Source organism: Lepisosteus oculatus, chromosome 1 (genome assembly GCF_040954835.1).
Source record: "Lepisosteus oculatus isolate fLepOcu1 chromosome 1, fLepOcu1.hap2, whole genome shotgun sequence".
Lineage (NCBI taxonomy): Eukaryota > Metazoa > Chordata > Actinopteri > Semionotiformes > Lepisosteidae > Lepisosteus > Lepisosteus oculatus.
Window position 1 is genome coordinate 43,477,274 of NC_090696.1, and position 26,181 is coordinate 43,503,454.

The 26,181-nt window shown below is 37.1% G+C and overlaps 1 long non-coding RNA gene across 1 annotated transcript; it reads right to left on the reverse strand.

Annotated features, from left to right (window-relative positions):
- Window positions 1-6,614: 6,614 nt before the first annotated feature.
- LOC138241275 (uncharacterized) lies at window positions 6,615-20,035 on the reverse strand. Its single transcript, XR_011190487.1, has 3 exons — window positions 19,975-20,035; window positions 18,568-18,619; window positions 6,615-6,681 (listed from the first exon to the last, which is right to left on the reverse strand). It is a non-coding gene; the product is annotated as an uncharacterized lncRNA (long non-coding RNA).
- Window positions 20,036-26,181: the final 6,146 nt, after the last annotated feature.

Consider the following 26,181-nt stretch of genomic DNA (forward strand, 5'->3'; position numbering starts at 1 on the left):
AGCGTTTGCTTCAGTATAGTGTTTGTATTGGGAAATGTGGAGCTCAGTAGGACATTGACGCTAGATAACAATATTGGGCAATTAGCATCCTAAACAGTGTCTTTTAAAGTAATGAATGTGCCACGGAAAGCCGATTACCATAGCGTTTGATTTCAATTTCAATGCAACAAATGAGGGCTGAACTAGGATAAAAAGCAACTATAAGCCACTTCAGACCTTTGTTTGACTTTATAAACTTTATCTTTGATTCGGTGTGAGGAGGCAGCAGAAAGGGACAATGACCCTTTGTCTTCCTCGCACCGAAGTTGTCTTAACTCTTTTCATGCAAAGCCTGTCAATTTTGACATTAAAGACGGCGGACTTCAAACAATTTCACAAATACCAATGCTTTCGGTCGATGAAATCTATATTACCTTATAATGAAGTGCAAAGTCTTCCGGAAGAGATAGATGTTGCTCATTTGACTTTTCATTTTCAGCTTTTATATTCGTCTTTTAATTTAAATGCATGGAGTTGACATTTTTATGGTAATGTTAATTCTACTAATTTCTGATTTGTTTCTTCCGCACTTTAGGTTTGCAAAACTGTATGCATTATTGCGTAATCACCTGACAAACAGGTTTCATTGTCTTTGTAACAACAAAGATGTAGTACGGAAGAAATTCCTGCAGAAGTGGTTGCTATCTCTTTAAAGCTCCTAGAATATGCAGCTTTGAAAGGAATGCACTCTTTCGAGTGGCCGAAATTAATTTGATCGCGACATTATGATGCACTTGAAAAAGATGAAAGAAAAGGCTGGCCGTCTCCTGCAAGATCTCTATAATTATAGATAATATATCCTATTTCAAAGCAATTAGCCCAATCAGGCGTAACGAGGCACTTTGCTGCCAGGGAGTAACAATGCCTTACGGTTATTTAAGCTTCAAGATGTCAGGCAGACTCCAAGGGTCTTCAGCTTGCCTAAAAGTCTTGGCTCAGTTGGTAATTCCGTGGCAGCGTAGTCTTTTCACTGGCACAGTTCTATATAAGTAATAATGGGGGTTATTATGTTGCTAACTTGCCAATTCTAAGTTTCGAAAAGCTAGTATGCTCTGTCTCACTTCAAGGATGTAAATTATGAAGGCGCTTTAGCTTTATATAACAAATATGGTAAGTGCAGGAGATATTAACTCCTGAAACTCCCCCCTGCCCCCCAACACACAGAAACACGTAATTTATATATGTCTTTCTTCATCACAAGAATACGCATACAAGTTGTACTAGCTTTAAACGTCAGGTGCCACCTGGAAGTGTCTTGTCGTCGATAAAGCCAGCTAATCTGTTCTAGGAAATTAAATATTTTATTGCTCAATCATTTTTTTTCTGTCAGCAGGCTTTTAATTTTAATCCCAAATATGTTCCCACCAGGACTAACCATTTCAAGTGTTCTTGTGTACCACTACAGGACATCTGTATTTAAAATTTCCTATTGTAGTGCTTCTCTCGAGCACACATACTGTAAATTACGCAAACGATACTTTAACAAGCATCATTTATTACAGATTATTATTGCTACAGATTATTGGGGTTATTATTACAAATATTTGTAGCAATAATAGAATACGAACAGCACTTACCGTAACCTAGTTCGTTATTAAACCAATAAATATTTTCTTTTGACATATTTCGCACAATAATTGTAAATGAAATACGCTTCAAGACCATTATCAATGCGTTTTAGGTCAGTAAGGAAAATTCTAAAAAATGTTGCATTGATCTGGTTGTAAAAAAACACTATTAATACGGATTTTCTTCCTCGATCCTAGCAATTGCTATTGATGATAGATTTATTGTTTTGCATACCCAGAACACTCCTGTTTTACAACGTGGAGACGCTCATATTTTTAAATCCCTTCACGTCCCAGTTGGCTCACTTCGTTCGGCTGGTGTTAGCCTTCTTAATGTTCCAACGACTTAACATCGTACAGAGGTTTTTCAGGGGTAGCTGCTCGTCTTATGGATCTTCTTCCCGACCATATTCATGCTTTAAAATGCCTTAAAACTTACATGTCTTCCATGTCCTTTAATTCATAATCTGTTGAAGTCCACAGTTATACATGGTTCTATTGTATTTTCTGTTTACAGTATTTTCGATATGTATAATTTTGTGTACAATTCCTTGTGAACGCTCTGGACTAAAAGGCGCTATATAGAAATAATTAATGAATTATGTAAAATGTTGCTCTATGCAATTTAACACGACTGCCAATGCAAGTAGCAGCTTGGCCGTAATGCACTAAAGTAATTCCTTATTACTGTATATCCAGTTTCACAGTACTGGGTACAAGTCTAGTCACAAGGTGTTCAACAACAAACAAACATGTAAGAAAAAAATAACTAGAGAACCGGAAAAGACTGAGTAGAGCTGTTAATAGAGTGATCTAATAACGTTTGGCCTGTGGATGTTTTTGGTCTAATGTATTAATGTGTTGTTTCTTTTGTCAAAGTAGCAGCTTTGGCAATAGTGTAAATAGACATGTCAATAAAGCAACCCGAAACACTGGCTGAGAAAAAAAAACATCTGGATTTTACTCGTGGTCGAAAAAAGATTATTTCTGAACACTGACGTACACTGAGTAGTTAATTCTATTTTATTGTTATTCAAGGAAATATCGTGCTTCCTCTTGCACATTTATTTCTGTCATAAGGCGATAAATGAGCTACCAGAGAATATCTATTTCAGCTGAAGACACGACTAAGACCTAAAAATAACATAAGACTGTATGGATCTGCTATAGCTATATCCTCGCATTAGAGTTCACGTTGGCATTTGTGTGTATATACAGTCAATTACACTATTGCATTTTTTTCAGAGCACCTTTTGTCACAGATAACATTCTTTTAAGTTTTTTTTAAGGCAATATCCTTTTTCTTTTCTTTTTTATCGAAAAACGGTCACTGTCAAGCACGTTAACTTTTGAATGTGTATGTATCTTTGCAATTAAGTGCGTGTCTATGATTAATGCATACGCACTGTATATCTGTTTTGTTACATATGTAAGTCTTCTATAAGGATGCAAAAGTCTCTTTAATGCTCGTGTTAGACAAGCTCTTGCCAGTTTTATTTTCCTGGGGGTGTGGCTCTTGTTATAAATTTACCCAATTTATGTCAAGACATTTTCATTAACCTCGAAGTGTACAGTATATCAGAAACTGCTGGATGCTCCTGCCGAACATTTAACTTAAATCCAGTTGGTACGAAGGTGCAACGGGATCCCTAGCATGGAAGTAAATAAAAACAATGTTGCTAATTGATGGAAAGGTTACCACTTTTACACAGCCCAAGTGATGAAACATTCGTAATTTATACCCATTCGCCACTAGTAAAGTGAACATAAGACTTTGACTGCATCTATCTCCTCGAATTGGCTTCTGCGCATAGGTGGAAACAGACGCAAGATTCTAATGATACTGTTTAATAAAACACTATCGTAGGGATTTGCTCAAATCAGCTGCTCTGAAATTTCATATCCTACTGCATTATGTTATCTGTAATTTAATGTTAGTTCACTGTATTTCAATTATACGTTACCTTTACTGAGATATAAAAATAGAAAATATCGTTTACAGAATGACAACGGTGAATCGCTAGAGGTTGCGGACCCTATTAATATTGTTAAAATAATGCAATGGAAGAAAGCGGAGGGAAATGGTAACTAGCATTACTATGATCTATCGTTATGTGCAACAAGTAGTCGTGGGATCATATTGCTTATATTCATTTCATATATCATCGTGGATGTACTTTGTGTATTTCTTTTGAATTTGAGTCAGATGCATGTCTATTCTGGCATTACTTAATTACTTGCCTCTGGACATTTGTTAGTCTAATTAAATCATCTAGATTTAAATCAGTTTAAATAATTCAAGTGATGGAGAAGTTAAAGTATTTAATGGCAGCCGCCTCAGTCAATAATTTGCCATATTTACATATCACACAGTTTCACATGAGCATGATCGTACGCACACATTTGTTTCCCCCAAAGAATTATATCAGGAAATCTTAATGCTGTCCAACGGTGCAGTATTACTGTCACTTAGGACTTACGTGTTATTTGAAGTGCTGCAACCCTTTTTGACACAATCTTCGCTCGTGTTTTGTGAATACTGCCAAACGTGACCTCTTAGTGATACAGTGACTATAGTAATATGAAAAATGTAAATTAATAGCCTAATATGATTCTCCACAGCAACCCCCTTAAACCGCAAAGTAACGGTTCTTTAATTACCAAATACCAGGGATAAAATATTATTAGTCAATTTAACTAAATTCCCTATTGCTCATTCTAGAGTCTTTATTTAAGAACTATGAACATAATCATAATTGATTAGGAAACCTATTTCTCACAGATCATTAAACCTAAGGCGTTATTAAGGCCTTAACAAAATTAAACGTATTTCACAGTGCTGCTCAATGTAATGTAAAGAATGCAAATAGTTTTCTTTACCAAAGAGGAGGACTCCATTAAGTTGTTTAATAACTGGAAACCTTTCCCAGTGTTCCCAAACGTTAAGTGAGTTTTGCGATTAAATCCTGAATAGATGCGTAATGAGATGCTTAATAAGCGCATAACAAGCCATAACTTCATCAACAAATCATCTCAAAGAGACAATGGGGTAAAGGAACTACACTTTCAAGTTCTTTAAAATTTCCTTGGACAAAATTCACAACGGGCAGCCTGCTATATTGCCTTAATCGATATTAAAAGAAAATTCAATATACAGGACCTGTTTTTAAAGCTAGGGTGTTTTGATGACTGGCAAGGAATATTCTTCCTCCAAAACAAGTGGTTTTATCTTTATTATTAAGCTATTACGTAACACAACCCCATAAACACTGACACATTTAAGTTGTGTTATTTATTAAATTGTAGACCTTCTAAAAGGTGGGGAGAGTGCCTTTTCATTCAAAGATAATTCGTTTTTTAGAGTTGAGGTTTATAGGATAGGTTCTTCTATTTTGAACTATTTTATATAAAATAAAAACGTATTTTTATAATTACCACTATTAAAAAAACAAGAGCCATAGCAATGTTTGCTAGGTAGTGCGTTTGGTATAACTTACGATTTTTACTTCTTTTAGAATTAAAACTTAAGTCATGTAGTTAGTGAAAAGAGACTATTTTAATAAAGTGTACTGTGCACAGTTTTGCTTTCGAGGTTCTGTATACTCATTTTAAATATTGCCACGTTCCTTTCGTGATTACTGTATGTTGAAAAATATTCTACATGCCACTATTTAGATCTTGTTAGATAATTATATCACGTGATCTGAGTATGGTTAATGAATCGAAAAAGCAAATAACGTTTTTGTTTCGAATATAAACTGTTACAGTATACCATTATTAACGTATACTTTTAGCTTACAGCAATGCAGTAATGTATACATGTGTGTAAAAGACATTTTGAACATCTGTTATTTTTTTATTAAATTTGTCTTTTTCCTTCTTACTACTACGTATTTGTCGGTGCACTTAGAAGATAATTACTACAGTATAACAACTACACAACTATATCTGTTTTATCTTTATCTTCTTTATTTTATTCAATCTTGCATAACGCGTACTTCAACAGTGACAGAAATATAATTTGTTGTCGATATTAGGAAGAACTCAACATTCATATGTATTATGATGTTGGCTGAAGTAACAATGGAAGGTGGAAATGAGCTCCTCTCTGCTAAGAATAAGCAAGGAAAAGTTGAGAAGCTTCCCGTTACATTTGACTGAAGCCGAATACTTAAACTTCTCTAGTAAATTGAAAACGTTTTAAGATATTCTGTTCTGACACGTAGAATTAGAATAAAAAAAACGAAACTTCATATTAAATGTCTTATTAATACATTACTATTTTTAGCAGATTATTTTTAATTTTGATATATTTTATATACTGCTGTCCATTGACTTGAAATAAAGTGTTCGTCTTTGTCGCTAACATAGGTGATGCGTCCGTTTAAAAGAACTTAAGCAAGACATCTATACTTATATCTATAGATGGACACTTTGTGTACTGTAGGCTACAGACAGCACCGAAAAGTCCTCAGGGAAAATTTTATTTTTCCCGTAGTTAGCTGAAACGTTGACAGTTATGTGTGGTTTTGATTAATGTATACGATTTGGGTTGAAACATCAAAGAGCGTTTAATGTCTTACTGTAAAGTCAACATAGAAACACCATGTTTACAAAAAAAACCAGAAACTTTCACCCAACAATACGTTTTTATTTGTTATTCATTCTGCCACATACGAATGTTTTTTTTCTTTCAAAAGAAGTGGTTTTATCTTCTCTATTAGGCTATAGATTTGTTTAGAAAACATTTATCGTGACATCCCTTCATAGATCCCTGAGATAAATGTAATAGGAACCATTCCCTATATGCTTATGATTTCTGTATTTCTTGTTGTTCTTGAAAGATCTAAATTAAAGGCTGGGAAAGGAACTCTGAGAATGTTGAAAATGAGCTGTAGGCTTAAGGCACAGCAGAGTACCTCTCTCAGAATGTATGTACAGTAGATGACAGCGTTCTTAAATGGTATCAGAAGCAATACAGTCGTGTTTGCCGCCTGTCCTCGCCAGTATCATCCGGTGCTGTGAAGAATATTGGGGTTTTAATGGGTGATTCAATTCTCCTGTGGTTCCGAATCTATAAATTAAAGAAAAGCAAGACACGTTTTATTTAAGTAAATGGGACTTGAATGATATGTTAAAAAGTCTGCAATTTTGAGTTGTTTTTTATTTTATAATTGAACTTCTTATTTGAACCTGCTTCTTTATTGTTGGTTGTTGAATCTTGAACAGCAACAAGTGCAAGAATCTCTGTTTATATCCATGAAATGGACTATTTAGGTTTCTTTTCATAGAGGGCATATTTAGCATTTTGGTGAAGCTTATGATCCATCAAAGATATTCATAACAGGAGGAAACACATCAGTCTTGTCATCATAGCCTGGTCTCTAGGCCATATTGTTAGTACAAAAACTGACTAGGAAGGCTTGTTGTGATTTTAGCTCAGTATGTTGAAAGAAGGTATAGTCCATTATAATTTATTGTTTGTCTTTTCTGTAGTGGTTTACATAATTTGAAAAGGAAGAAAAGATAATTGTTTATGATCTACAGAGATAACATATAGAGCAGAAGACTGGTCATTTGAACTTATTGGACATTTACTAATGTGTTTAGGCACATTTTACTGCACGTTCAAAATAACTAACTGTATCAGAGTACACATTTCAGGTTGCTTCAAATATGAATTATTTTATAAAAAAAAGTCACAGAAATGATTCATGTCATATACAAAAACTCAAATTATCTTTGTTGTGAAAAAAATACATTTTCTATCACAGTCTGAAGGGCTCATTTTTTATTTTTAAAATAACCTCTAATTTTCCATGTTTTGCTGAGGAAGGGCTTAGAAATTAGGACAATTACTGCCACAAATTCCAGACAGTTCAGAGACTAACACTTTCTTTGTATTCTTTGTAAAATGTCCGAAGGCAATTATTGGAATTACAACTTTTTAGAAGCATTCCAGCTCTCCAATGCAACAGCAACTTTTGGAGTATGTTAAATAAAGCCTTTTGCCCTCTGGAAGACTGAGATGAAGGTATAAGAACTATAGTAAAAATAACACAAGCACCAAAGACACAGAAGCTGTCTCTCATTTTGTAGATCATAGAAGAGGAGGTCTGGCACCAGTTTAATCTTAAAACAATCATCAGTCTGCAACTGGTACTCTTAGAATAAGGTGAACAATCTTTCCTTTAAGTCCCAGTTGCACAATCAAAGGACAGTTACATAATTGGTCACCTGTCTATGTACAGATGAACTTAAAGATTAATATTTTCTCTTGTTCAACCCCCTACATTATAGATCAATTTTTTTATTGATGATATTTCCTTTTATTTTCAATGGTCTGAAACACTTCTAGGGTCTTGCTACTTAATATAAAATAGAAAAAACAATGCAACTAACTTAATTCCCACAGAATTGCTATTAATCTATTGGTGCTTCTGAAATTTGGCAACACTGTATACAATCAAATAAAACAGGGTTCTCCAGATGTCCCCAGGATTGTGTTCTTTAGATTTTTCTGTTAATTGCATCTGAAATTTGTTGCTTTCTCTTTCAATATTTGATAGCTGCCTCTGAATAGCAATGCTATCTACACTAATTAAGGCATGATGTCAGTGGGCATACTAAGAAAAATCCATTATGAAGCTGTGTGTCTCATGATTTGAATATTATTTACCATATAGTATCAGATTGCTACTATAGTTACTTGTTATAGTGTTTTTTTTTGTGATATTGTTATGTGTTATGTGTATATAAAGAGGTATTTACTAAAGGTTTTCTTCATGCCTCAACAGAAATAGTTTGAGCACCACAGTTAAATCTACCCGCCCTGCTTACTTATTTTTATGAAAATAGATTTCTATGCAAGGATTGCTTTACTATTTTCAGTGAATGTTTTCTGGTGGCTCAGGCTGGTTATAGCATAATCTAAACTTTAACTTATAGATAACTGACCATTTTTAATATTTTTACTGTGGTAATATTAACATTGGCAAAACATTTTATTCCTTATTAAAAATTAATTACAAAAAAAATTAATCAGCAATGAATCTTCTTCACCTGGGATCTTACCAAAAATACACCATTATGTTTCAGGCATTGATTCTGTAAATGTTCTGCATCTGATGACTGCTGGCAGCAGCACAACCCAAAAACCACTTGGACATACGCTTCCTGTATCAATTAACCTGTCCCTTTAAGACATGAAGAGTTGTGATTTTAGAATGAATTATTCTGCACAGTGGCATTCTGTTTTGAAATCCTGTGGCCCTTCTAAACTGTAGGGTTCAATATAAAAAAGCATCATGTTGTCAACTGAGATTCCCCAGACAATGGTGCCCAATTGGCTACCAAAGGTATGATGGAACTAGTCTGATGGGGGTCTCTCTTCTTCCTCCTCCTGCAACCTCCCATTAACTTTAAATTTGTGATGCTGCCAATGAGGGACATATCTGTCCACTGGGATGGTCACCAAAGTGTGTACAGAACTTACAAATATCAGATCCCCTTCGCCAGATGTCATTTGTGTACAGTATGCGTGATTGGCCCGGGTCCTGGATTTAGTATGCCCCTTGTGCAACATTATGGGGAATAAACACCAGTTTTTAAGGCTAAAAATTGTGATAATAAATTACTGAATTTTATTAACTGGCACGGTTCTTCTCATAGGACACAAAGCTCTTGATGGAACTATACACATATCTGGAATGAATAGGGTCAGAGAGTCAGAGTTTGAAATAGGAATACACAGGACACAGAAGAAGTTTTTTAATTTACTCATTAATGAAAGGAAATTAACGTCTGTCTTATATGAAACTGTCTTCCATTGTCTTATATTGGTGCTTACGTTAGACTATAAAACAGTTGATCTTTATGATTTTTGATTCATTTATTGTTAATATATTTTTTAATTTCTGTTCTGTTCTTTTTAGTGTTTTTCAGCAATATCTATGTACATTTTTACATTTACAATATTACTGCCATTGATGATTACATTATCTTCCTTTTCATAACCTACCTTATGGTCAAATGTGTTCTTGGTCTGATCAATGAAAGGGAACAGCTGATCTATCCAGTAATAATGAATATCTACAAATATAATATATATATAATATATAAAGTAAACCCTGCACATCACATCTGCTGTGACATGTGTTCCCAGTTCAAGCATGGAACTTAAATCCCCAAGATCTCATTATTTTATGTCCATATTGATGTTCCTACTTGACAAGAGAAATATGTTGAAAAAATGGTGACCTCTAAATTTCTATGATATTGACCTACAGAAAGAAACAAAATATAATTTATATACACTGTATGTCAAATGTGCAGTGACATTTTAAATCTAAGAAGTCACAAAGTTAAAGAAGAAGGCAAAAAGAGTGACAGTCCCTCACAGAAGCATGTTGCCAGAATGAAAAAGGTTTACAATGGGAAACAAAGTAAATATGGGCTTGTATGCAATATAAAACCTATGCTAATAATTAATAATGTTAAAGGAGTTGAGCATGGAGGTTGGAGGTTAGGAGTTATTAGTACTGGGTCAAATGCAAAATCTATTATCCTAACCTAGAAATGCTTCCTCTGATTAAAGTCCTCCAGAACAGCAAGGTAGACCTCATAATAGCCGTTGGTATTCTAAGACCGCAGTACATGTGCCACCAACAGGCTGGTTTGCTTATTTGTTACCAGAGCAACAACTTTAGTTTTTAGCAGGAATTTGGTTCAATAATCAAAGCTTCTGATCTTAGACAGGCCTATAATGAGGAGACAGACTGTTTATGCAGGGCTAAAATAAATTTTAAAAAGCCAAGAATAGGTGCTGTTAAGTTTTTTTTTCTTTGATATCCAACAGACTAGCTTCTAAAGTAGTCAAGGAGACTATTCTTGAACAAATACTCTTATAAACTATAAACTTTAAAAGAGAGGGGTTGGAAGGGGGGAAAGGCAGTAGCAGCATGTTCTTATAGCTGTAAAGAAATTCCAGGAAATATTTCACAACTGTGCTTTGGACTTAATACTTTTTTTGGTTGTGTTACAATCAAGGTTGATTAAAATAATTATAGTTTTTAATATATAACTATGATTGCTGTTTAATATTGTTGCTGATTCATTACACAAACATTTATATAACGTATTGTCCTAAAACTGATGAACCTCCTTATTCATTCTTATCATGCACTGTTTTTTGTGCGTTATACACTGTTATATCATTTACTATATATATGTGAGGTTAGATATTGTTCAGATCTGTACTTTCCTAGCCAGTGATAGCAATGTTTTTTTTTAAAAGCAGGCATATTGGATGAAATTAGTTTTAACAAACCAAACAAACAAAACATCAACACTTCCAATGAAATAATGCAACTTTCTTCTTAACTTTTATTTTTTATTTCTAACTCATTCTTTCCCGGTGATTTTGAGTCTGAAATATATAGAAATGTACTGTGATTAACCATTAAAAAAAGTAAATTTGATCACTAATGCTGTTTTATTTAGTGCTACAAATTAATCTTACACTAGCTAAACCTTTAAACTTAATAAACCACTATAACCACTGAAACTGCAGAAATTGCCGGAAATGATGCACTGCTTTCTCTGGCTCTGTCATTATACTGCCAGCAACATACAAATCTCTTTCACAGACAGAACTTCAAAAATGCTTGTGAATAATGTCATGATGTAGCTGCTTTGCATTTTGTGAGTAGGTGTCCATCAAGGCCCCAGCACTCATGCGGTAACAGCTCTGTTTGTGAAGCTGAAATGACAACTTTTAGGTTGTAATGAGGCTGAGGTTAGAAGTATAGTTAAGACTAAGATTTTGGGTAGAGAATAAAGTTTCCGCAAATACCTGTCTTCCTGTTCTGTCTTTTGGAAATATGGGTCTCAAGGATTATGAATGTCATGATAGCATGCTCATGTACTCTTCACAGAGGTGTTATGCTGGTGTAGCGGGGCTAGTTCGGATACGGTGACGTCATCGCCTTCACTGTGCATAGCAGGGACCTCAGCTGCCTGGGCTGAGGGAGGTCTCCTTTAGCTCATGGGGCTGGTTCCCTGTCATGTTACGCTGGAGACCCGGGTTCGCGCCCAGGTACTGTGGGATGGAACAGGGTGGCACAGGGCACGAGACCGCATGGAACCACAACGATCACCTTGGTGCCATGACTCAGATGGGAGTGTCCTTCGCCAAGGTAAAGTCAGAAGGGGAGGGTGTAGTGGAGCTCGTTCGGATACGGTGACGTCAGCGCCCTCACTGGGCATAGCAGGGACCTCAGCTGCCTGGGCTGAGGGAGGCCTCCTTTATCTCATGCGGCTGGTTTACGCCCAGGTGGTGCGGGACAGAACGGGGTGGCGGAGGACACGAGACCATGCGGAACTGTGACGGTCACACTGGCCATATCAAACCACATTCAAATAAAGTGTTACTAAATGTCTTTACTATTATACCACCACCACATGGCCTGTTCCCATTTTATTTGACATTCAGAAATCAACAGTTTACTCTGACTCTTCTCTTCTGATTTGTTTTTCAGCAATTGTGTTCTTGACTCCAACACTTGGAAGTGCCGAGAGTGCAATATTGCATATTAAGGTGAAGTCCTTTTGAACAGTATGGCTCTTGCATTACATATGCTGGGTCAGCATTGACATACTTTGTTTAATGTTCTTGCTTTCCTTATTTTCCACTAATAAAGAAAAGTTAGAGTAACCTTAGAAGTGTGAGGGGTAATGGACAATCAATGCATTCAAAGTCTCTCTCAGTGATGTCTTGTAAAGTGAGGTCCAAGCTAATTTAAAGGATTTTCAGGTTATCCTCCCCTTAAATTGATACAGGCACAGTAAAGTATGTTAATTACAAGGTTACATTGCCACCTTTTACTTTGATGTACAATCAACATTGTGTTTGAATATCATTGACAGCCTCACATAACATCCTGCATCAGATAACGTGAGTTTATTACGGGTTGATTTCCTTATTTGTTGTTTAGAGGTGATAATTGTTTTTCAACAGATACTACCAATGTGGAATGAATGATGTGCCTCTCTATTTAAATGTAATGTTTCAGTTACTAAGGTTGCAGCATACAAAAACAGTAGTGACAGCTATTTCAAATAGCATGTGAATATTTACAAGAACATATATACTGTATTTATAAGCACTCTGTCTCTACAGATGATTCCCAAGGATTCATAAAGCCCTTCTCTTCTCACTGTTTGTTCTTCTATTTCCTCCAAAGCCTTGCCCCATTAGTTCCATGCTGATGTTCCTTACATCTTCCTTTCTTTCATATTTTATTCATTTGAATTTTTTGTAGATTCCTTAGGGCCTGCAAACAATTTCTTTCAGATGCATGAACAGTTTCACAAATTCAACCGTTTTAGACCTAATCCTTGCCATTTGAGATCTCTGTCTAATATCTAACATACTGTATTCTTTATTATTTTCGCATCCTCATATTACTCTGCCCTCGTGTTGCTCTCAATCTGCTAATTTTCAGATCTCAGCATACCTCCTCCCAGACATGCCCCTATGTCCTTTGTCCTTTTTCTAAGCAACACCTATAGGTCTGCAAATTGTTAATAATAAAGTCCTCTCCTGGCTTAATCTGCTAACACACAATCTCATCCACTATGTGCATCTTCCACTTGGAATGTATCTCTTTCTGCACTCTTCTGCTTCTAGAGAGCATGCATTATCTTTCCTTGAGCCTTAGTGGTGGAACAAGACACTGAAAAGCATCACTCCGCTCTGTCTGACCACTGTTCAGGATCAGAGATCACTTTATTGGCCCTATACAATTTCCTGTATTAGGAATTTGTCTTTTTGCATACCCCAACTTGCTCTCCATGAGACACACAGACAGGGAGAGAAGCTTGGGGTCAGAGCACAGGGTCAGCTATTTATGCTGCGCCCCTGGAGCAGTTGGGGTTAAGGGCCTTGCTCAGGGGCCCAACGGAGTAGGATTCCTCTTCTGGCTGTAGGATTGGAACCAGCAACTTTCCAGCCACAGGTGCAGATCCTTAGCCACAGAGCCACCCCACTGCCCTCATAAGCCTTGCCTGTTCAGACTGCATCTCAATTTCATCCCAGTCTTACTGTAATGTCTATACATTACATTTATTAGCTATCATATTAACTATCAATGAATCAATGAATATTAGAGTTGTGGAATTTTATCAAAGAAGAGTCGGGAAAGGTGTTCTCATTCAGTGAGTAATACACTTAGCTGATGCAACACCTCAACTTGTTTACTTCATTATGGTTGGTTAGTAATACAAAGACATAATTTTCCAGTCCTTATAGGTCTTAGCCTTGAAGGACAGAGAAGACAACTATATGCAGTTACACATCGCCTTTTTGCTAGGGCAGCGATAAACATATTCTTAGAACATCCCATGCCCTTGACTCGCTTGGTACAATCACACTTTGTCCACAGAATCCAGCTGCTTTTACAACACAGCTCTGAACGTAAATGACATTTTTAGAACAAAATACTTTTCAGTAACTTTCCATTACAATGTATAACAATATATTCATAAAGATAGAAAAATAATGACATATTTATTTTGTTTTACACCATTCTTCTGTATGTTTTGGTAATTTGCACTAGATTATTAAAAAAAATGATTCTTTTGCTTTTTCAATAATCTCTGCATTCAATATTAATTATGCTATTAAAAATAAAATTATTATTATATATATAGCTGAGATGAAATGAAGTCCCTTCCAGGGTGTATTTCTTTCTTGCTCTAGTTGCTTGCTGGCATAGTCTCCAGCTCCCCCGAGACTAAGTATTGGATAAAGTGGTTAGAAAACGGATGGTTTATTGTATATACTGTAACTACTGTATAGACACACTAATTGTTATTTTTATGTGCATCTGTAGCATGTATTGCATGCTGTTCCATCAATTAGAGCAGATTACTGAATAAAAGTTGTAATCTGTCTTTGTTGAAATGTTCAAAGTTTTTCTAAGGACCCCGTGAACTATTTGTGAGAAATTCCAGGTGTCACTGAAATCTGTCTGGGGAACCTTTAGTTTTAAATGCCAGGTTCGTCAGCCAGATTCAAAGCACTTTAGCTGCAATAGCCACAGATAGAATTCTTAAATTTTTTCATATAATATTCTTCTTGGATCTTCCCATGAACTTCATTGCCATGTTAATTTATAAAACCTATAGAAATCTTTTGGTTCAGTACATGGTTCAGTTTTCATCGCAATAAGAAAAAGGATCACTTTAGTAGAACACTAAATAGTTTGATGCACTGCTAAAAATCCATATAATTTTTTTTTCCCTGGAGACTTCAATAGACCTGTGGCTGAAAGTCTGACAATTAAAAAAAAGTTTAACAGGGCAGGAAGACTAATTTAGTTTTTTTTTCCCTTTTACACAGCATTTACAAGACACAGGACAAGCACAATATTCATTTATTTTTCACTTCATGCATTGTTTCATTTGTGATGGCTGATTTCGCAATAGGCACATCAACATGGGTAAGAAATTTCAAGCCTTGTGTGAAAACAAATAAAGACATTGCCACAATTGCAGTGAAAAAAGCCTGTTTTTCTTTAGATGTTTAGAAACATTTGGCGCAAAGGGAAAGCTAGAAGCCTTCGTGCAGTTTCTCCAGCAGTTAGAGGCTCCAACTGTCCTCCAGGGTGAAATTTATCAAGCAGCATGCTGCATTCTATCAAGCCTTACTCAGGGAAAGGGTCAAGTGGTCCACTGCCGTGCTGTTTGAGCTCATCGGAGACATATTTAATTTAATTAAGGTTGTCAGCGCTATTGATTTTGGCAGTTTCAATTACCACACTGTTATGGCTTCTGGATCTACTGATCTGTGATGAGCCCTATCAGCAGAGGCACACATGGAGGAGAAAGCTCTTTGTCTCCCTTAAAAGCTGACACATCCTGCCACAGGCCATAACTTATTACTTTTATCCTTCCCAGCTCCCCTTCTGCTCCTCATAATTAATTTCTCATTAGACAGCTCTTTATTGTTTAATTTGTGCAGTTTATAATCAAATTGGGCAGATTAATTGTGACTGAATTTAAGGCTAATGAAAAATAAAGGTTTTTCATAACTTACCCTTCAATTACTTAAGACAAGATAAAATATAACACTTTAAGTGTTGTCAGCTTTTTGAGAAATAAATTAGACTGTTTAAAGAGCAAAGGCATTTAACAAGCACTTATTAAACTCTTATCACCAATACATTCTCCTTCACAACCCTAATTACAAAAGTCTGTTTTACAAATTCTTCTGTTTATTTATGTGTTGCCCTCTACTTGTTATTTGTGTTTGCAGACATTTAAAGTTGTGAAAACTACAGTGTGTAGAATTATGGCCAAAGTACACTATTGTGTGATGGAGAGTTCAAGCAAAACTGGAATTTAGTTTCTGGGTCTTTACTGAGTTACTAAGTAATATACTACAGTATATGTGTCATTTACTGCAGTGGCATACACAAATTTATGTAGATCTAATGTAGCAATAATTATGAAAGCAGCTTTATATATAAATATGTGCATATTTTGAAATGTTGATTGTGTTCTTCCATTTTTAAATTGTTGTGTGCTATTCTCTGTTAAATAGGTTACAATCCTGTTTAGTCCATTTTTTAGCAGCTACACCAAATAATATTGCGTCTTTTATACATATAGACAGTTATTCCTGAATTTCCTTTGTCACATTTTTTCAGTTATGTAACATATTAAGCCACATTTCAGAATTCCTTGGCTATAAAATTTAAACATGGTCAAGAAAAGAATTGACAGCACAACAAAATTAAACGTTTTGACCTTTAAATTTAATATGTTTTTACATTACAAATGTTTCCAAATATTTGAGGAATTTGAAAGTCATAGACTTATTTAAATAATTATGGTTTACAATGGATTGATTTTACCTTTCCAGAATATGTTCAAGAGTGTCTTAAGTGTTTCAATAGCGTTGTAAGTGGATGGAGATTTAGTACAATGGTCAGGTCAAGAAAGTCATAATTAAACCTTTCTGGTTTTAATGAAACAGTCCTTGACTGTTTCACTGTCGCCTTGTATTTCATTTTACAACCTGAAAGCAATTTGTTACACCCCTCTATGATGTACAGCATGTTGAGGACTGAAATCACAATGCTTGTTAGTCGTAATAAAAAAAATAGAAAGTTTAACAAGCACTGTGTAAATCCCACAGTTCCAGAACAAATTTGAAGTTTTTGAAGTTGAAGTTGACTTCCTTGGTCATATTTTATGCTACTAATTCAGTTTTCAGAAATAGAATATTTGGAAAAAAATGTCATTCTTACATAGAAAATAATTGAATTAATCTTTTCCGTACTTTCTCTTACATGTACCAGTATTTTACTTTGTCTTTTGTCTGTTTCATTAGTGAGGCACACTTGACTTTTATTTTGTACTTTTGTTTTAATTTTATTGCAATTCTTTTAAATATGGGATAAAACTTTAAGATCAAGAGTATGCACCTCTAGGTTTACATATTTGTGAGTTTGAGATTTTCCCACCTTGTTTTTATATAATGCATTAACAGAACAAGTTAATTAAGATATTAGATCATAATCTGACATTCTGGTTTATTAGGTTTTGGAGAAAACTGTAATCACACAATACAATTGAATAAATATATTTGTTCTAGCATGATCTAAAACATGGGCTTAACATCATCCAAAATCACTAATGGAATTAACGTATTTAAGAAAAAGTTCATAAAAAACAAACTGAAGAACAGGACCGAATCAGTGATCTTCTCAAGACTCCTACTTGCACTAATTGAAGGAGAACTTCAAATGTTCACCACAGCACATTGATGAAAACATGGTGAGCAGAAGAAGCTTACTTGGCCATCCATACAAATATGACAGAATATATCTGAGTGATTTGGACATCAGTTATGTTGGCACAAGGATCCTCAAAGAAATCAGGAAATATTCCAGCTAAAATGGTAGGGAGAGAGGGTGGCATGCTGGTACAGTGGTTAACATTGCTGCCTGATAGGGCTTGAGCCTTGGATTCAATTCCTGTGGTGTTATCTGCTTGTCTTTTGTATATTGTCCACTTGTTTGCAAGGGTTTCCTTTAGGTGCTCCGATTTCCTCCCACAGCAAAAAGACATACCGTAGGTTAATAATAATAATAATAATAATAATAATAATAAAAAACTTTATTTTATATAGCACCTTTAAAGGTGGCTTCTCAAAGCACTTTACAGGATGACAAGTACAATAAATAAGAAGAATACACAAGATAAAACACAATTACAATATATAGAGGTGACCATGGATGGTGGTACTAAGAAAAGCAGAGGGGTGAAGAATGGAACAAGTTAAGTAAAGGCTTTTCTGAAGAAGAGGGTTTTGAGTCTGGATTTGAAGGAGTTTAGAGAAGGTGACTCTCTGATATCCTTGGGGAGAGAGTTCCAGGACTTGTGGGCATAACAGGAGAAGGCCCTGTCACCCATACAATGTAGACGGGCTTGGGGGACAGTAAGGAGAGCAGAATTAGAAGAGCGAAAGTTCAGATGTGGGGAGTAGGGCGATAAAAGTTCAGACAGGTACTGAGGTGCCAAGCCATGCAGAGCCTTATAGGCGAGCAAGAGGATTTTAAAGTCTACACGGAATATGACCGGAAGCCAGTGCAAGGACTCCAGGATTGGAGTAATGTGAACACTTGCACTGGACCTGGGCAGGATTCTGACTGCTGAGTTTTGGACATACTGCAGTTTGTTCAGAGTAGATTTAGATACCCCAGTGAGTAGAGCATTACAGTAGTCAATACGAGAGAACACAAATGTGTTGATCACCTTTTCAGCCACAGTTAGTGATAGGATAGGGCGAAGTCTAGCGATATTTCTGAAGGTTAAGTGGCTTCTGTAAATTGGCCCTGGTGTGAGAGTGCGTCTTGCGATGGACTGGCGTCCTGTCCAAGATGTAACCTACCTTGCACCTGCTGGCTGCTGGTTTAGGCTCCAGCCCCCCCAACGACCCTGTACTGGATAAAGAAGTATAGAGATTGGATGGGTGGTAGTGAAAGAAAACAAGATAACTCAGAAACAGAGCAACATGGGGCGCAAGGTTAAACTGAGTACCAAAGGGAAAAATAAGGTAATGCTTATACTTAAATGCTAGTATTATAAATTATATATATTGGATAGAAAATGCATGAGACGGAAGATACTGCCTGAGGAAGCAATTATGATGTTGCTGGAATCACAGAAATATGGTTAGCTGAAAACAACAGAGTTCCAGATACTGCACATACTGCACAAGGTTCCAGATAGATAGAAAAGACAGAAGAGACAATGCCCATTGTTGTAGTATTTCCTATCAAAATGGGTATTCAGCTCAGACATTCAACCTTGTTGATTAAGATCTCAGAATCTATGGGTGTCAGATTCTTAATATTCTAAATGTATAAAATGAACATTTTCTTCTGTAGACAACCAAATGCAGATATTAATTATAATTCAACATGGTATAGTAAAATTAAGCATTTCATGTGCAAAAGAAGTGTGAAGAAAAATAATCATATATCATGTCAGATGCAAAAAAACAAACAAACAAAATGGTGGCCATAATTAATAACTGTTTTCTTACTCAATTTGTCAGAGTGCCCACTAGACAACATACTGTACAAGGATTGATTTCTTATTTTTAAAAAATCAAGCCAGAGTGAGGGAAACCAGTTAGAGAACCATTAGAGCACTGTGATCATAAAAATGTGTTTTTACTTTGAAACTAACAGGTCCAAATTAGTTCAAACAAGTCCAAATCAAAAGTTTGTAAATGCATGAAAACAAACTATGAAGGAATGAAAGTTAAAGAGGAATAAAGTAATAAATACACTATCCTAAAAAATACACTGTTCCAGATGATTTTGTGAATGAACAAGAAAACTTTAAGGGAAAAGAAGGCATTTCATAATTATTTTAAAAATATGGGATCCATTTAAAGAAAAGAAGTACATCTACAAAAGGATATTTAAAAAAGATAAATAGGAATGAATATTACAATGTACAATATTACAGTAATAATAAATATTCTTAATTAAAATGAATAAAAAGTTATTTCAATACGGCAACAATAAGATAACCATAAACGATTAAGTAAAGTATATCCAGGAGAATAAAAGGGAACTTCAAGGCAACAAAAGAGAAATGGCCAATGTATTAAATCATGATTTCAGGAAGTGTTAGGACAAAGTTCTTTCATTTAATAAAATGGAGTTTTTAGCAAAAGTTCAGGAGAAGATCACCTGGTCTTGGTCACTTCTGTCTCCTTATGGATAAATATCACACTTGCTAAGTTGCTTGCCCCCTTTTCTTCACATGTGGCATTTGCTCTTACCAAAATAGAACTCAGCCTGCTCTTCTCTGGAGTTCTTCTTTCTCTTCTGCCTGCTTGAAGAAATCCAAACTCAAGCACACAGGAAGCCACAGATTTGGAAGTGAAACCCTTCACTGCACTGCCTTCTCGCCAGTCTTACAGTGGTCTTTATCGCCACACCAACCTCCCGCCACAGCAGACAATCTGAACTTTCCAGCAGCCAATTCCATTTCCATCAGCATTAAGACACATCTTTCTCCAAATGCCCATTTTTCCAAGTAGACCTCTCTGTTCCGACCTCCTTGCTTGTATGCTTGCAAGCAACCTGTTTCCCCAGTTGTTTTTCCCTTTTCCCTTTTCTGTCCTTTTGTTACACTTGCACAGAGCTCCAATACAACTATGTCCCTCTCTTCCACAGTCTCTATGCTTTCTCTCACCCCTACTACTATTCGCTGGGAAAAGATGGAAGAGATAAGACTGAAAAATAATTAAATAAATGTGTTCGCTTTCACATGCTACTATTCTGAGTTTGCTCACACCAGAAATAGGCCTTAATGTGGAGGCTTACTGTGTTCTGTGTTTTGCTGCTTTTGCTGAAAAAAGTAAGGAGGAAAAAAAGCCTGATTTCAGGGACAGGGTTTGATGGCTCATCTGCAAAAGATCCTGAAGGAGCGTAGAGTCGTTTGACCCCATTTCATCATCGAGTATCCAACACACCTCACCTTCGGCTCCAGCAATGTCTTTGATTTTCTCTCTGTCCCTTCCCTAATTCTTTCATCCTGCCGTCCCAGTAGGAGCACTCACATATGCTAATGCTTACACCGCTCCCTCCATTGGCCAAGTGTGCAGCTTCCTTCCATCGTGCTCTCTCCTTTGCCACCAGTGCAGTCATATTGTCCATTGTTAACCCCTAGTTTTTGCCTCTGTTCTGCCCACAGCCCAGGTGGCAGAGGTTAAGACCTTGTTCCATTTACTTTCATATACCTACCTCCCTTCAGCAGCTCCCCTGCCTGGTTCTGCTCCCTCAGCCTTCTCTTTGGACTGCTGCCTACCTCCATCAATGGAGTCAGCTTGCTCCTCTTGGCTCCAGCTCTGCACCCCTACCTTCAGTGTGGAATTATCACTCACGTCTTCCTCAGTCCACAGGAGTTCTTCTGCCTGTTTTGCTTTATCTGCTGGGTCTTTGTTCATTTACAAGTTACCTTCCATCCTTCATTTCTCATTGGCACTTTCAACCATGATTTGGAGAAAACGTAAGCAATTTTGCCACCTTGGGTATCTTGGGATCTTTATGAATTCTAGCCTTTCTGCAATTTGACGACCAACCAATCTCAACTTCATTAACACAATTCCTACACCTTCACCTTTTTATCCAGCAGGAGCTCTTTAACTTTTTCAGTCACTTAAACTGTGCTATGTGCATTGTCCCTCAGGGTCCACTGTCACTCATCTTCTCAACTACAATTACACAGTGAACTAAGGCTTTGGCCCCTGCTTCTGGAACAAAGGAATGACATCTCCTGAAGACCTAGGCTTTAATGTTTCTGCAGGTGAAAATAGTTTGAGACCACCTGGGATGGTTAAGATGACTTCAGCACCAAACATTTTCTGACCATTGCTGGATTGGTGCAGTGTTCTTCACTTGTACTTAAGGAAATCCAATGACTATGTTTAATCCCTTGTTGGACACTGCTCCTCTGATGTTACAAAGTGTATCAAGTCTGAATACAATCTTCCTTAATAATAATAATAAACTTTATTTTATATAGCTCCTTTAAAGGTGGCTTTTCAAAGCGCTTTACAGGATGACAATAACAATAAATAAGAAGAATACAACAATAAATAAGAAGAATACACAAGATAAGACACAATTACAATTACAATTACAACAATACAACAATAACAATAGAGGAGACCGTGGGAGGTGGTACTAAGAAGAGCAGAGGGGTGAAGAATGGAACAAGTTAAGTAAAAGCTTTTCTGAAGAAGAGGGTTTTGAGTCTGGATTTGAAGGAGTTTAGAGAAGGTGACTCTCTGATATCCTTTGGCAAAGAGTTCCAGAGCTTGGGGGCATAACAGGAGAAGGCTCTGTCACCCATACAATGTAGACGGGCTTGGGGGACAGTAAGGAGGGCAGAATTTGAAGAGCGGGGGTTGCGATGTGGGGAGTCGGGCGATAATAGTTCAGACAGGTATTGAGGTGCCAAGCCATGTGTTACGGATTCGGCCAGTGAAACCGAAACCAAGTAGTGAACTCACTTGCAGGAGCCGATAGAGACAAGTCGTGATCCAAATACCGAAGCTGAAGGAGAGAGCCGAGTGTCCAGAGGAAGCCAGTGATCCAAACAGGGAGAGAGTAGCTAAAGCCAGACCGTAAACCAAAACAGTAGACGAAGGAGAGAGCTGAGAGTCCAGGGGAAGCCAGAGAACCAAACTAGGAGAAAGCAACCGAAGCTGAGCCGTAATCCAAAAGACATAGTAAAAGGGGATAAACCAAAGTCGGAACCAGAACAGTACGAGGAGGTAGAAGGCGTAGCGCAACTAAGTAGCTCGAAAGGGAAACCAATACTGAGCGAGGGGGTAGGGAAAGACTAATGCTTAAATACCAGATGAGACGGAGGTGTGGTGGTGAAAGCGTACACTGATAGGTGGACTAATGAACTAAGGCTACACCTTCTTCTGCCTCTTTCGTTGCCGAGAGGCAGGAATTGTAACACCATGCAGAGCCCTATAGGTGAGCATGAGGATTTTAAAGTCTACATGGAATTTGACCAGAAGCCAGTGCAAGGACTCCAGGATAGGAGTAATGTGAACACTTGCACTAGACCTGGTCAGGATTCTGGCTGCTGAATTTTGGACATACTGCAGTTTGTTCAGAGTAGATTTAGATACCCCAGTGAGTTGAGCATTGCAGTAGTCAATTCGAGAGAATACAAATATGTTGGTCAGCTTTTCAGCCACAGTTAATGATAGCATAGGGTGTAGTCTTGAGATATTTCTAAGGTGAAAAAAAGATGTTTTGACAGTATGCTGCACATGTGGGTCGAATGTTAAGCCAGAATCAAATATAACCCCAAGGTTTTTCAATTTTGATTGAAGCTCAAGTACAGAGCCATCTACAGATAGGGTTACAGGACTGGCTTTACGAAGTTGATGGCGGGTACCAATAAGCATAACTTCAGTCTTGTCAAAGTTAAGATGAAGGAAGTTGAGTCATCCAAATTTTTATGTCAGAGATGCAATTAGATAGAATAGAGACAGCCACATCAGTGTCAGGTTTGGTATGGATGTATATTTGAGTATCGTCAGCGTAAAAATGAAAGCTGAAGCCATGTGATCTTAAAAGCTGACCAAGTGGGAACATGTAAATGCTGAAGAGCAAGGGGCCCAGTATTGAGCCCTGGGGGACACCAGACTTGACAAGACCAATTTCAGACCTGTACCCATTGAGAGAGACAAAGTGACAGCGATCAGTGAGGTAAGATTTCAACCATTTGAGGGCAGTGTCAGAAACTCCAAACACAGTCTCAAGATGAGAAAGTAAGATGTTATGGTCAACAGTATCAAAGGCAGCACTGAGATCAAGATGGAAAGAGAACCAGAATCAGAGGCTATGAGGAGATCGTTGGTGACTTTGACTAGGGCAGTTTCTGTGCTATGAAGTTGACGGAAGCCAGATTCGAGGGGTTCGAAAAGGTTGTTTGTCATGAGGTGGTTATGTAACTGAAGTGTGACAGCACGTTCTAGAATTTTAGAGAGAAAGGGTAAGTTGGAGATGGGGCGAAAGTTGTTAAGGTTGTCGAGAGCCATGTTAGGCTTTTTTGGCACAGGGGCAATGGCAGCAGTTTTGAGGATTGTTGGTACAATGCCAGTGCTCATGGATTCATGTATAATATTGAGGACAATGGGACAGAGAGAAGAGAAACAGGACTGGAATAAAGTAGTGGGAATGGGATCTAAAATAGATGTGGTGGGTTTCATGCGTGTAACTAGTTTGTTGAGGGATGCTGAGTCAAGAAGAGAGAAGCTGGAGAGACAGGAACTAGAGAAGTTGGATGAGGAGGAAGGATGTATGGAAATGATATGCGTAGAGGAGAGAATGTGATGCCGGATGTTGTCAATCTTAGAACTAAAGAAATCTAAGAATGTGTTGCAAAGTTGTGATGAGGCAGGTAATGTGGTAGGGCAGTTTGGCTTGAGCAGTCTATTGATGGTGGAGAAAAGATATCTGGGGTTGTTTTGGTGATTTTCAATGATGTGAGAGAAGTAAGTGGATCTAGCAGACTCTATAGTATCCTGATATTCAGATAAGTAATCTCTCCAGGCCTGATAATGTACATTTAATAATAATAATAATAATAATTGCTTACACTTATATAGCGCTTTTCTGGACACTCCACTCAAAGCGCTTTACAGGTAATGGGGACTCCCTTCCACCACCACAAATGTGTAGCATCCACCTGGATGATGCGACGGCAGCCATAGTGCGCCAGAACGCTCACTACACATCAGCTATCAGTGGGGAGGAGAGCAGAGTAATGTAGCCAATTCATAGAGGGGGAGTATTAGGAGGCCATGATTGGTAAGGGCCAATTGGAAATTTGGCCAGGACACCGGGGTTACACCCCTACTCTTTTCGAGAAGTGCCCTGGGATTTTTAATGACCACAGAGAGTCAGGACCTCGGTTTTACGTCTCATCCGAAGGACGGCGCCTGTTTACAGTATAGTGTCCCCATCACTATACTGGGGCATTAGGACCCACATGGACCACAGGGTGAGCGCCCCCTGCTGGCCCCACTAACACCTCTTCCAGCAGCAACCTTAGTTTTTCCCAGTTTTTCCCATTTAGGCTGGAAAGACGGCACCTACGCTCAAGTTTGCGAGAGGCTGCCTTCATGGATCGCAGATGGTCATTGTACCAGGGGTCAGGGCGAGAGATAGAGATTGAAAGCTCACCATCTTTCATATTTAAGGATTTTGTTATATTTATATTTGTTATATTTGTTCCCTTTCTTAACTCTTGCTTAAACTCTCTTCTCCCAGCTTCCTCTCTCTGGTTGATATGGAAATGCTTCTATAGCTTCTTTTGGCCCTGTCATTTTCTCTCATATATTTGCTATGCGGCAGCATAGTGGTTAGCATTGCTGCTTCACAGCACTGGGGACCTGTGTTCAACACCAGGGGGGCTATCTGCATCACATTTGTATGTTCCCTCTGTGTTTTCATGGGTATTCTTTCAGAGCGCTGATTTCATCCCACAGCCCAGAGACGTGGTAACTTAATTGATTTCTGGGAAAATTGGGCCTCCTGTGAGTGTGTCTATATACGCCCTGTGATAGACCAGTGTTCATCCAGTAAGTATCCTGCCTTCTGGCTGTTGCTTGATAGGGTAGGCTCTGAAGCCTGAAGTACAAATAGATGTTTGCTGTGCTAACTTTACCCACGTTCATATTATGTCCTTAGTTTCATAGTTTAAGAATTCTACATTAGGAACATGGGGTTTCTCATTAATGTTGGGGGTTCTGACAGCCTTTTCTCCACAAACTTGCTATTCTTCTCAAAAGGAGGAGTTACCCTAATAAAGCTCACTATTTAAATAATGTCTCTTTAACTGCTTTAATTTGAGCTTGGTAAAAGTACTAAATATTATTAGAAAAGAAGAAGCAAAATTGTTTTGGGTATTAAAGGCATTCATAAACTTCCAGGGATAGAGTTTTATCCTACAAATCATGCTTAAAGAAACATGTTATTCATAAGCCATTGACAACTCCTTCAACAGTCAAGAGAGGGTTAATACCCATTGAAAGAAGTATTTCTAAAGTAGCAATGTGTAATTTAGCATGTAAAATGGTGAGCACTGAACCAAGTAATTTATAAACCTTACATGCAAGAGAAGTTAGACTTACTATTTATGGATACAATAACCTGTTAGATTTATTTGAATAAAGAAGAATGATCAAGGAAACAGAGCATATGACATGGTATGTTTTGATTTTCAAAAGACTCCAACTCAACATAAATGATTAATTATCAAATTACAGTGGGTATGTATGTATGTGAGGAAATGTATGTGTTCAGGTTTTGAATTGTTAAAAAGTATTAGTAAGCATTCAAATATACATCTCTCTATATTTAGTGAAATACCACAGATATCTGTATTGGACCATTGCTCTTTCTCATTTCAATCAATAAACTTAATAAATTATTTTTTATAGCACATTTAAAGG